Raw genomic sequence first — 14102 nt, forward strand, 5'->3', positions numbered from 1 at the left:
GTTTTATTCTCTTCAATAAATAAGATGAATCTATTCAGTCAAACTACCTGCTGTCTATCCCTGGTTGACTCCTGGTTTGTACGTTCAGTGTCAGTCAAATCTGCCTCTGAGAAATTGCAGTGACAGTTTGCTTTAACACTCAGAGCTCCATTAGGACCTCCTGGTGTGAAAAACATTAGCCCCGCAATGACACCAGGCAGGTAACAGGAACCGAGTCTGTGTTTGCGTGAGGTAATACTCTGCAAAACGCTGAAAATTGTGATCATTAATAAAGACATACACCACTTGGTGCACGCGCACACAGACACACACAGACACACACGCGCACACACGCCTTCCCTCCGGCTACATGGTCTCAAATAAATGTAAGTCCTTTCCTTCTTCCTTAATTAGATAAAAAAATCATTAAATTACATTTATTCTTTGACACTTGACAGTTAGAATTTCAATTTTAGCCGTTTCCTTACTTCCCTCTCTTTTCTCAAGCAACAGCATGATAGATTGAATTGTATCCTTCAATTAAAAACCGGTTAGTTTGGACTCAAAAATGCATCCATGTGTCTCAAAGAAGCAACTTTCTGAATGAAGTCACTTCACAGTTCACAAGTGATGTTAGATTTAATCAAAAACTGTTTTGATTGTGTTCTTTTTTTTAATTTGAGATAATCATGACAGATATTTCTTTTTTGGCAATACATCAAATTTTATATGGAAAATAACAAATTGTATCTGTGTCCCAGAAATCACTTTCCACTAAGTTCCCCATTACAAAAACACCTCTCATGGAAGTGTGTTAATTCCAGATCACATGACCTGCTCCACATGATGTCATTTCCTGCTGAAGAAAAGACTGGCCAGACTCCAAGGCTTTCTGAGTTATTTAATGTAAAGTAGTCAACAGGTTTACTACAATATCTTTATAAATAACTTTCCATTTCAATTTTACTCAATTGTATATATAATATTTAGAAGAGTCTTTGTGTAAAAATGCCATGTGGTGTTTGGTTCAAGGGAATCATGTTGATTCTAGGCCTGAAAACAGCAGAAATGTCAACTATGATACAAAAAGTCCCACAGTTCTATATTCTTCTATCTTATTTTCTATGGTGCGTTCAAACCCTCTGCTGTTTACAGTTTCCATGCATGGTCACCACCAGGATATGACACGATGTCAGTTTGTCAAACAGAAGTTTGTTGTGAATAGAAAGCACACACCCACATCTATCAGCACAAGGTCTGTTTCTGGAAACCATGGGTATTATTATGCAAATATATAATTTTTTTGTGCCATTGCTGCACTTTTAAGTTGAAGTTCAAGTAAACTGTGACACTTCATTTTCACCACTTTAACATTTTAACAGCTGAAAGCTTTTTTCTCTTTCGAACGTCCTCAATCGCCCACACAGGAGTTCTCATGTTATCTCGCAATGAATTTTCTCTTAAAGTCACTTTTTTAATGCAAAAGGTAAAATGTTGTCTGCTGGCCAACAAGTGAAAGTTGAAAGAGGCAGGCGGCTTGTTTTTTCTTTCTTTTGCACATCGAGTCCTGAGCTCCTTTTAAATCAAGGACACGTAACCTGATCATACTGTCCTCATGCCGGATAATGGATATTTCATCTGATATTTTATCTAAACGTATGCATTAAAATGCACCATACAGTACCTGGCCAGATGCCACAGTGAATGTAGCGAAATGAGAGGTGGTGTAGTGAAGGTCGAGTCATATTATAGCATCTTAACCTGGTTACGGCAGCGCTCACCACTACATAACCCCCTGCTGATGCACATGTCTGACAAAGCAGAAGAGAAAATCAGTCTTAAAGAAAGCACAGCAGTTCCTCGCTGGAAGTTCTGTTTGTTTGTGCACCAAGACTCAACTAGAAAGTTAGGAGTATATGTTTTTTATGAATGGGGGCTAAATATAGGCAACATTTTAAGGAAACTGCCCATGTGTGCTCACTCTTTGTCTTTTTCCTGCACCAGTGCTGCTCTGCTGCTCTTCATCTTTTTCTATCCTCCTCCATATTACAACACTGCCACTCATGTCATTCACCTGTCATCTTTCTCCTGCTTTTGCGTTCCACTGCCTCTCTGTGTGTTTCTTTGCCTTTTCTCCATCTGTTCAGCCTCTCCCTCTGCTCCCTCCACTATCCTCTGTTCAGCCAGAGCTCGCTGTCTTTCGGGAGCGTAGGCAGGACTCGGTTTTAAGCATCACGTTGAACAGCAGTGCCACTCACAGGCACATACAGTGAGAGATGGATGGATCCCACTGTGCAACGCTTTTGCACATTCAGAGTCTGTCAAGCAAACATGGCATTTACAGAAAGTTACACAACTCAAAATAGTCTCAGGAGAGTCGGCGGTTACTACATATTCCAGGCACAGATGAAATCACTGCACAGCTGCGGCAATTGGCAAAATTATATCTGTCGGATACACGAAAACGTGCACGAAATACCATCAGCTGCATGAGCCACTTAAATATTTTGCATTCTTAGAAAGCTCTATTTCCTCCCTTTTAACACGAACAGAGCTACTTTGGGGATTGAAAAGAGATTTTGGGATATTCTCATTCTGTCTTATTCTTTTTTAGTGTGTCTCTTAAGAGAAAACTAATTATTTCAGGGAACCCAAATACAGAGCAGCTGATGAAGAAGGTCTGCCTGTATGGCAGGAGGCAAATAACGCAGCCATCTCTGACACCAAAATTGCAGTATTTCACTGCAGGAATGTCAGTGGCACACCTTATTTTTGCCTGTACTCCAACCGCAGCCCAAAAATACCAAATTGGTTAAGGTGAGGGAAAATGATGGCCTCAGGAAAATGGCATTTCACTGGCACAGAGCTGAGTTTTGTACATTACACTTACACAGATTGAACCCCTCAAAAAAATATAATTTTAGAACATTAGTGTAAATATTAAAGTGTTTTTGCAGGAATGACTTAATTCAGTATGAAAATTACAGAAATTTAGAGATGAAATCATGCAAAGTGAACATGTGCTTTTGTGTTTGACACAGTAGAAGTGTATAGATTTGCAGTTGCAAGAACATCTTGAAAAATCCTCCCTACTGATTGTGTGTTCATTTTCTTGCCTTTAGGTAAAAAAAAAAAGGCAATTATGACTTTACAAAAAACATATGCATGAAGCTGAAAGGGTTTTTTACAATCTTGATGTCCGACTTTGCCTTATCTGACCAACACAAATGTGTGACATCCAGCAGACAAGCAGAAACAATGCATGGTATTTAGCTTCTGTCATTAGAAAATACGTCCTTGAACAAAATACCGTTTGTGCTTTTAAGTGCAACTCACACAAAGAGAGAGTAAAGCATGAAATGCACGATGTTTGCACTGTTATGCTCCACAGTTGCATCTCTGGCTGCTGCATGCATAAGTGCCTCCTACGATCCATGTTGACACAACAAGTGGACATGCATAATTAAACCTTGGAGAACCAGAAACAGGTCAAACACCCAAAGGTCAGGAGGGAAAGATATGGTTTGACAGAGGAAAAAAAAAGGCAGAGGGCAGGAACAGGCGCGGGTAGAAAGAATGAAGGAAGTGATCAACAAGAAGAAGAAAAGGTAGCAGAGGGCATCTTTAAGAGGATGATATGATGAATGTACACATCCTAGATGGGAACGTGTTAAAAGCTCAAGCTGTGGTGATTGCTTGGTTGTTAGTGCTAATGGTCAGCGCTCAAGAGGCAGTGTGTGTAAGAGTATGTATGGGTCTTCAGTTACTATGGCGACAGGACTATTGCAGACTGACATTTCACCATCGCCTTTTCTGTTTTTTTGTGAGTAGGCGGTTTAGAACTTCTAGCCGTATTGTACATGAACCAACTTTCCCCCTAAATTCACTCATTGTGTGCTAATCTCTGGTGACACTGAAGCAGCCAGACGGAGCGACTCAGAGGAATAATACGACACAAATTCATGAATCTCCTTTAATGTGCACTTTTGTTGTGATCAACTCTTACGGTGGAGTAAGTCATGACCTTGCTGAGCTCGCTTGTTCTTTCATTCTTTTCACTTCATCAGTTTCCAAAAGCAGCATGCTGACATTTGCAACTTTATAGTCTCAGATTTAACATTATACAGCTGAGCCTACATGCTGCAGTGATAAGCGTGAAGGCTTTGCACTGGGAAGTGTAATGAGAAAGCCCTTGAGGTTTTTTAAAATGAATACTGCAGATTATAGATGTAATGCAAATTGTTAACTTAGCCTGAACAATGGGGTGTCTGCCTTTATGTTTAGTATTGAATATACTGTATGTACTGTGCTGCAGGCCCTATGTGTAGTCAGGCAGGCCATTGGTACAAGTTGTACAAGTGTTTTTACAACATTTTCTAGCTTCAATCCAGTCCTGAGATCTGAGAATACAGCTAGACTGGGTTCTAGTTGGTTTACCATGAAAATCCCCATTTTTACCAAATTATTTTGACATTTTTATTGAATTTCAAACACAAATACATCTTAAAGGTTCCATATTATACCATTTTTTAACAAGTTAATGTAAGTCTCACATGTCCCCAAAATACCACACAGGTCATTCATTCTACCACGCCTTTAAAATACCCCTTGTTTAAGCCCTGTTCCAAACATGCTGTTTCTACGTCTGTCAATTTAAATTCAGTTGAGCTGCTGCTGTCCACAAACCAACCAGGAAGAACACTGTAATGTCAGAGTGCGTTCCAACATTTGTAACTCCAGACTATATAGTACGCCAGAAAAGACTTTCCCTACACATAATGCATCAAATGTAGAAAGGAAAAAAACACCTGGATATCCTGCTACATTCCATCAGTATGCAAGCCTGCATGCTTTTCTGTCCATTCTGACCCACAATCTTCTTTACGTAGGTACATCATATACACGTCGTAGCATCTCAGCAGATTAGAAATGAGCTTGAGCTGCCGAGACCACAAAGACAAATGACACAACAGACGGCAACAGCTATAGCTTAAGTCACGATATTTTGATGAAATCATATGTCCCAGTTGTATCAATACCGGATGCAACAGTGTGTAGCTGCAGTTGGAGCTCGGAGGAACTGCCGGGGGTAGTGCTTGTTTTAGTTATTTATTTGATCAGAGACCATGCAATTAACATAGGAAACATCTGATGCCTTCCATATAGAGTGTAGAGCATTAATCTAATTTTCAACTCCTCTCTCTGGTTGGGCTTTTCAGTAAAAGTAGACAGAGGACCAACAACACTGATAAAAACAGCACAGACAACATTAGAAACTACACTACACACACCACATTACACACACACACACACACACACACATATAATGACACAATCCACAGTCAGTCGGACCTTATAGATGTCGTAGGTGGGTAGATTTTTTCTTTCTTTTAGCCAATACTTTGCTTCTGCTGTAAAAGTTTTTAAATCTGCTAACATATTAATTTCGTTTGGTAATGTGTTCTAGATGTGACAGCCTTTGATTGAAAAGGCTGTCTGTCCAAAAGTAGTTCTGCGGTAAGATATTTTGCATTTGTTAGGTGGAGCTTCTGGTGACCCTGCATTATCCTTGGAATGAGCAGTATCTTGTTCCGAGACACTTTCTGATATATGGAGACTGAAAAGAAACAAAGTGTCGGTCCTTTCTTACATTTTGTAGGTGTCTAGATACACTGGAGAAATGGAAATAACTGAGTTTTGCATGACACGGCCCCTATAAAATCTCTGCAGAGCTACTTCTCATAGCTTTGACCTTTAAACTTCCTGATTAGGGTTTGAAAGCGTACAGTTTGTGAATGCAATGAGTCATATCCACCAGATTCCCATAAAACATCCAGGGATGCCATCCTGTCCCCAGATCGTCTCGATTAAGTTGTTTAGTACAATGAAGTCACCGTAACAATAATTTTCGAATGACTATGAAATGAAGCTCATCTTCACAGCAAAATGCCTAACTTTACCATAATTTGAACAAATTAAGCCTTCTTTTTATGTTTTAATTAATACAGCTGCCTATGAAGTGGAATCTAAGTCCCAAATCATGGGCCAGAGTCTAAGACTTGACTGTGTTCAAATGCTAAAGATCTTCCAAAAAAAAAAAAAAAAAAAAAAATCACCAGGAGAAGTCAGCATTCAGAGGCAGCAGGATTTATGGTCAACAACAATCCAGGAGTAGTTCTTAGCAATGATTAACACCACAAGAAAAACCAGAGATACTGAGCTGTGCATCGTCTTTTATGCTGTGAGAGTTGGTCATTTTTCCACACCTATAAGGCGGATGATAGGAGGGACAGTTTTGACACCATTATACTTTTCTAAATCCGTTGGTCAGATCATAACGTCAGATTATCATATTTCACCACTAGATCTCACTTTACAGACAAGATTAGGTTATCATTAGGTCATGTTTTACAGAGAACATGCCCAGACATGTTCAACCCTTTGGCTCCACATCTTACCCTTATTATTTTGTGATAGATTTCATGCATATTATACCATTATGTATTGTTATGTTTCTAATATATTTTAAAATTTACAATACCTTAAGTTTACACCATTATGTTTTGAGTTCTCCACATATCATTTTCTAAAAGCATGTATCGTCACACCAAAGTTACTGGTTATAGTTTGAGATCTTCCAGCTGTGTGTGTCCTCCACAGACACACACCATACCATCAAAACATCAGTCATTACTAGAACATCCATTATTATGTATTTTATACATATGTTTTAGCTCTGGACTTCAGTCATATCATCTTTTACTTTTAGCACGTCGTACTCAAACAATATGACACTACACTACTGACTCTATTCATGTGTGCATAAAAACCCACCAATACAAAATAACCGGATGCCACAGATGATGTGTGAGAATGGAGGGACGCTGGAGATCAGGTCTGCTTCTCCACACCCTCCTCCCTCACCTCGCTGCTACTCTTTGGAATGAGCTCCGGCTTTTCGTTCTTTTTTTTTTTGTTCCTTTTTACAATCACTCACTGGGATGAGGCCAGCTGGCCGATGGCTGGCGTGCACACGCCTGCGCTCGTGCCCGTGCGCTGGACTGACACCGGAGGTCTGAGGCGGGGACACGCGTGTGTGTGTGTGTGTGTGTGCGACGTGTGATGATGTGTGAGCATGTCAGGGGTGTAGCTGCTGCTGCAGGGGGAGGAGGGGGAGGGGAGGATAGACGGGTGGAGGAAGGGAGGAAACGGGTGGTGACTGTTTAACATGATCACTGAGCAGCCATATTCCCTCCCCCCCACACACAGCCTCAATCCATACACTCCACTTCGCAGATCCATGATGATTCTACCTCCCCACAGTGCGTTTTGAAGGTAATTAGCTGATATGTGAGTACACTTTAAATGCTCACAATAAAAGAAGTGGATATGCTGCCTCTCTATGACTCTTTAAACCTTCTCTCCCTCTATTTATATGCATTCTTCCCTCTGCTGCACCTCTATCTTTTTTCATCACCCATCTGTCTTTGAGTTTTTTCTTCCATCCTACTCATCTGCTTGTCCTTCAACTCCCTCCCTCTCTCTCCTCCTCTTCTCTCTCTCCTGCTGTAAAGACTGAGAGGCAGACAAGAAACACACAGTCTCTCATATTCACTCTCCGAGGGGGACTTGAGTGTGCATATATGTGTGTGTTTGTGTGTGTTGTGAGTGTGCGGGAGTATGACTGATCTCCCAGGGGGCCAAGGTTGGTCTGAGGGTCATTGAGGAAGTCGCCATGGGAACACAAGCCCCGCCTTGTCTTTCATTGTTGTAGGCTCTCTTAAGCCACAGCATAGACTCTACTAGCTTTAAATAGTCCTGTCTTGCACTGAGAGATTGTCACTTCACATGGCATGATGAGGACAATACTGGCATATTTGATGATCATATTTGAATTCACAGGCATCAATTTAAGTGTACGACCTTCAGTCTTCTGTAAAGATTTGACTGCAAAAATGAAATGAATGAGGGAGAAGTCAAGACTCAAAATGACAAAATCAACTTCAAACCTCTGCAAATTCACTAACACAGTAGAGAATAATAAATATTATTCCTGTGTAGCTTCTGCATAAAATAGAGGCTGAACTGAGAATGAAATCTGCGGTCAAACAACACAAACGAGTTAATACTAGAACAACAGATACTATAACAACAGGTAGAAATGCCGAATGACTCACTTGCGTATTATTTTCCAGAATATTTTTGCTCCTACTAGCAAACACAAGTTTCGCCCAAACTCTTAAAATCCATCCATCCTCTAAAGCACACACAAAAAACAAAGCATCTCATAACTATTCCTACACTACTTTTAAAGCACACTGCAAGGTTTCTGCAAAAATCCAACATGCTCCCAGTCTCCAGTGTTTATGCTGATTTTAAAAAGAGCAAACATGTTTCTATATTAAATCTAAACCCTGTGCAAGTTGCAGTTTAGCCCTCCCCGCTTCACTTGTGGGTTCACATTTCAGCCGGTTAGTAATTATTTCATCCACCAGCACCAGTGTTTCCAAAACACCCAGCAGGTTGTGGGCTGCACCCTGTGCTCCCTGAAACGTGCTGTCATTTTGACCACATTTTCAGGAATGCTGTTTTTTTTTTTCAGTGCACAGCCTCAATGCTGCTCGAGATGCATTTCCACCATGCCTAAAAATATCTGCGGCGAACAGTTTGGATGTGACCATGGCTAACAGTTGGTGACAGTAGCTGTGGCTCACAAGCCATGCTGTTTTGTCAGCATGTGGCGAGCCGAACAGCCAGCAAGTGTTCCGGACAAAGCAATGGACCTGTCCTTCTGATTTTACCCTGTTGTCTCTCTCATCTATCCATCGTTCTGCCACAGAACATGCCTGTATCTGTTCAGCCAGCCTATACATACGCTAGTCTTGATCATGGTTTAATGAAAGCTTGTAGAAACACAGCCTGCTGAATGTACATGTGCATTAGATGTGTTTATGAACGATAAAAGCAGATTTCTGCCATACTGACAAATGACACGTGAGTGGTTCTGTCCATGGTGCTGAAATGAGAAGCAAAGTAATCTATCTATCTATCTATCTATCTATCTGGTGTGCCTTTTTGTGCTGAGATTTTCATTTTAAGGGACTTCTTGTTTGAATAAAGGTTAACTAAACAAAAAAACCCCCACATTAATCTTCAGTTTTTTTCTGCCACAAAGCATGCATTCACAGCAAAGAGGATGATAATAAAATGTTAGAAGATGAAATTTCTTCCAGAAAAGGTCAAGTATTACCTTCAGAGATAAGTGGAATTCTTCGGGTCACATCTAGGGCAGTGGTGGCTCCTCGGAGCTCAGGTCCCGACCTCAGCTGCTTCTACTTTATCTCGACCTCAGTCACTAAGCAGTGAGACCAACTCAGGACCCCCAGGGAAAACACACAAAAAAGCTCCAATGTCGATGAAGTAATGAACTAAAAAAGCTCAAGTGCCTGCGACCTGTGACCAGAAAAGTGGAGAAGTCAGAGTAAAAGAAAAAAAAAAAAAACAACCCACTGGGCCTGATCCTCTTCTGTTGTTAATTAAATAACACAAAAACAGCAGATGCGCTCTTTTGCTGAATGTCCAAGTTATTTCTTCTCTCTGAGGACTACTTTTTCACACGCAAACTCTTCTAATTCTCATGCAGAACATTTTTTTTTTGTCTGTGCAATTCCAGAAAGACCAGAAACACTCCAAATGCGACAAGAAAAGAAGCCAACAATCTCTCGGGAAAAAAAAGGTACGCTTGGAGCAGAAATGCGCACAGGTCCATCCACCGCTTGTCTGGAGTTGTTTGAACAGTACAGACTGTCTAACCGACGCAAAAAATAAAATACTCCTACGCAAACATCATCATCACCACCACCATCAGCAGCTTCGGCAGCATGTGTGTTGGAGGAGGAGACCTGGTGAGAGAAAATCTGCCCATCTCCGTTTCAGGATCCCACCGTCCGAGGAGGAGGTCGAGGTCAGAGATTTGTTAAGCTCCAGGTTCCCCAGCTCTCTTTCTTTCTGTTTTTATTCTCTCTATCTATACGCATCTACCTCTTCCTCCCTCTCCAGTGCGCTCTCCTCTACCGCTTGTGCTTTTGTCGAATAAAGCTGGCCAGCCGGTAGCGCGCAGGGCTCCAAAGTGTCTGCAGCTGCTTAGTCCAGCAGAATGTGAGGCTGCTGCTGCTGCCGCTGATTTGATGCCCGGTTGCTGGATGATTTTTTATTTTTTGGAGCTGCTGATTCTTGCAGAGCGACCGTCCAGCGCTGCGAGGAGAGACGAGTATAGGAGAGAAGAAGGAAAAAAAAAGGAAAAAGGAAAACATGCGCTCTGAATCCAGAGGTGGCTCTCGGTGCCTGCAGACCCAGCGAGTAAAAAACGCAGCCTGGAGTGTAGCTACACCCTGGGAGATGGCGCTTTAGTCACAGGCTCAGATTGGCTGTGCTGAGCTGGAGAGGGGGGCATGAATTAAAAAAGAAAGAAAAAAAGAAGGACAAGATGCTGGGCCTTTTGGGCTCAACTGGGACTTTGAAGGCGCGCAATGCAGCTGAGGTTTTTAATGTGACCGGAAATTATGAATTTTCCTGAAACTAACACAACTATAATGCATGTGGGATGAGTTGTCAGGATAAAGTGTAAAAGAAGCAGAAAGAGTTCAACAGCAATCATCAGACAGACACTTAACAGTCACTGCACTGAATCATCTCAGCTACATGCCCAAATCTATAAATGTAGTTACAAAAATGATACCTGTCCTCTTGCTCAAGGTTCATCCGAGGTGGAAAAACAAAGTGGCCTCTGTGTCTGGAACAAAACGTTCATTAAACTCAATTAGGATGACAAACAAACTGTCCCTGGAAGGATCATTTCTCTCTGTGCACCTCCCCTCATCTCCTTTCACTCAGTCTATCCATGGACTGTTTCTACTTGTTACCCTCTATAATCTGTGATCCACAACATCCCCCTCTTGTCTGAATCTTCCACCACTTTTTCCCTCCATCTCTCTCTCTCTCTCTCTCTCTCTTTTTCTCCCCAGCTCTTCACTCATCGTCTCCTCCAATTATCCCATCCAGCCCTACAACTGCTCCCCTCTCCCCGCTCAGATCAGACCAGGGGCAGTTTGAGGCGATGTTAAGGGTAGCCGTGTGAGTTTTTATTGCATTTATTATTCAAACTCACAGAAGTGGAGATTAGTGCACTTTGAGAGTCTGCGGCGCTGAAATATTTATATTAGCAGAGAATGAGATGGTTGGATTGGTGGTGTCGAGGTGAATTCTGCTTTCATCCTTTTCTTTTTCTGTGTGTTCCCACATATGATGCGTGTCAGAGTGGCATTTCTTATACTTCACTTCATATTGACACCTTTTGCTCTTTTTTTGGCTGAAAATCGACTAAGATTCAGTAGTAGAATGAAAGCTTGGATTGCATTATATAATAACATCAACTTCAGTGCAGTTTAATACAGATCTTTTTGCCAAACCAAAGTGGGCAGCTGCTTCAGGGCCCCAGACCCGTAGGGGCCCTTAGACTTTGCAGTTAAAGTGAGACCATGCAACGTTAGAAACACAAAATGATGTAGTCTTGTTTGAGTAACACAAAGTTGGAGATCATAAACAACAAAACATTCTCGCTCGGTTCATTCTGGGCTTCACTGCTGCAATCTTTCTTGTTCTGTTAGGAGATCACAGTGACTAATGTTTGCACTTTGCTTTAAATAGACATATCAATAAATGTAATACTGAGTCACTTACATGCCACTGTCACTTGAGGCCATAATGGCTTCTGCACAGCAAATGCTACATATTCTAAGGACACTATAAGCTCACAGATTCTGTATTAAAACTAGTCAGAATGTAGAATGTTAACCCAATACTCATGTTAATTCTTGGTTGCCCTTAAACAACTGCAGAAGAAGACAAGCAATTAGATGATATAATTATAAGAGCACTAGCCTCAAAAGGTGAAAAGCAAAGCCAAAAATTCTTGAAATGTGACATTTATGTTTGTTTCATGTGTTTATCTGAGGATCTGATAATTTTACCTGCTGCTTTTTTGTTTCAAAAATGGGAATTTAAGTGAAATGTTTCATGCAAATCATGACTTGCAATTTGCTGCATTTTTCTTATATCAATAAAGCTACTTTTACATTTTAGCCAATGCAGAAATATTTTAAATATTTATTTTTTTCTTTGCAGTTTTTTTCTTTTAGTGCAACTTAAAAACTGAGAAATGCATTCAATCTGTTTTGTAAAAGATTCCTGTATTTAAAAAAAACTGTGTGTAAGTTAATGTTGCATTGTGTGCATTTCACAATAAAGTTGTGTTTAATCAGATTACTGCACTGTTATTCCTCTGTACCGGTTTGTCTCTATCTCTGGGCTCATGTTGAACTTTATTTGTCGTTCCGTAGGTTGGGTTCATTATTGAGGCAGTAAACTGTTGGTTTTTGGATGTTTCTGCATTTTACTGAAAGATTTTTCCAATTATTTTGTCCCACTTCTTACTATGTAAACAAAGAGACAGCATAGAGTGTTTTGCAAACCTGACAATAAAATAAAACACTTAAAGTTAATTAAACATAGGTCTATAAAGTTACAGCATACCATCAAAAATTACCATTACACTCTTCATAAAACATAAAAACTATGTTGTTCGGTTTGTTGCAAAGATTCTCAGACACTGTTTTTTTGTGTGTCTGTGCCTATGTTTGTCCCAAACAGAAAGCAATGCATGGTGGGTAAAGAGATGGGGGCAATATCTGGATCGTTGTAGGCAGGATAATGTCACATAAAAACCCCAGGCGTTTTGTATAAACTCCAAGCATGACTGCACAAAGGAGCATAGTTTTCCCTAAATCTGTTCCTCCTTCCCCCACTCCTCTCCCCCTTTCCCTCCAGATCACAGCTGACTTTACGGGGCGTCTCATCTCGTTTGTGTTTGCTGACACATCAGTCGTGGCAGCAGAAAGATAACTGTGCATGGAAGAGATATGAGACAGCAGGAAGTGAGTGAAAGAGGCTGATCGGCCGCAACAGCGAGCGGCGTGACGGAGCAGAAACAAGCGAAGAGGATGAAGTGTGATGGTGTAAAAGATTAAAAAGAAACAAAACATCGAGACACGTAGAGGGAAAGAGAGAAGATTACCGAGGCTCACATTAAGGCTGGAGACATTAGAGGGGCACGCAGATCTCTGTTTTTGCCTCGGGGACTGAGTCTTTATTACATTAACCAACACAATGCCAGACTTTCTGTTCTGTTCTCTGTCGTCTGCTCTGGTCCAAACCCTTTATGAGCCTCTTCCCGGGAGAAAAATGTACTGGTTTGACATCATGGACCAAAACTGAATCCAACATATGTAGAATTTGCATTCACCAGGTCCTACAGCTACCATTTAATTAAATGAAAAGTTACAAGGTAAAAAAACAAAAAAACAAAAAAAACAAAAATCAATTAACTGATTTAGATGAATGTTTGAAACTACAGACATTATTTTTATGGGTTTGGGTTGATATAATAATGACGGCAATTGCATCAACTTCATATTGTGTGCACTTTAAGCTCAAATGTATGCAATAGTTGATGTAAAACTAAATTTAAGTTGATGTAATTTAATGAAAACGGATTGAAAACGTTGCTTTTCGTCACCTTGAGTTCGGGTTTTTCAGTCCTCTCCTCTGTGTGAACATGCCTGGCAGCTCAGGGTAATAATTCAAATCAACTTTGGTTGAAGAGAGAAAGTTAATTCCTGTAACTCGGTGTAGTTTGTTGGCTGGTTTGAATAGAGGTTTTCATAACTCAAACAGATTCAGGGAAACTTTTTTTTATGCGTGCAAACATTATTCTTTAGAGCGTACAGCAGCAGGTTTGATGATTCATTTTCATGGAATTCAAGAAACCTTGAAACTTACTGAATCATCTCTATAGAAAAGACATGGCAAACTATATTACAGTTGGAGTAGATTTTCTGATAAGCTGCCGGAAAAACCTGAAAATCAGTAATTTCTCATCTTCTCTGGTTAAAATGGTGTTTGGTGCTGCAGCTACACCCAAAATTAATCTACAGGGTTCTGGAGCTCAGGTGTACACCACTGCAACTAGGCAAGAAGCGTCAAGTCACATTTTTAGGATAGTTAAA

The 14102-nt window shown here is 40.6% G+C and overlaps 1 protein-coding gene across 2 annotated transcripts in view; it reads right to left on the reverse strand.

The window, feature by feature from the left end:
- fam163ba (family with sequence similarity 163 member B, genome duplicate a) overlaps positions 1–14102 on the reverse strand; it is a 56355-nt gene that overhangs the window by 35213 nt on the left and 7040 nt on the right. The window contains exon 1 of one of the 2 annotated variants that reach the window (XM_023267866.3): positions 9230–10391. The exons of the other annotated variant lie outside the window; for it this stretch is intronic. The gene's annotated coding sequence lies outside the window, so the exon portion shown is untranslated. Of the gene's footprint in view, positions 1–9229; positions 10392–14102 lie in introns of those variants that run through there. 2 annotated transcript variants of the gene reach the window in all.

Source organism: Amphiprion ocellaris, chromosome 17 (assembly GCF_022539595.1).
Source record: "Amphiprion ocellaris isolate individual 3 ecotype Okinawa chromosome 17, ASM2253959v1, whole genome shotgun sequence".
Classification (NCBI taxonomy): Eukaryota; Metazoa; Chordata; class Actinopteri; family Pomacentridae; genus Amphiprion; species Amphiprion ocellaris.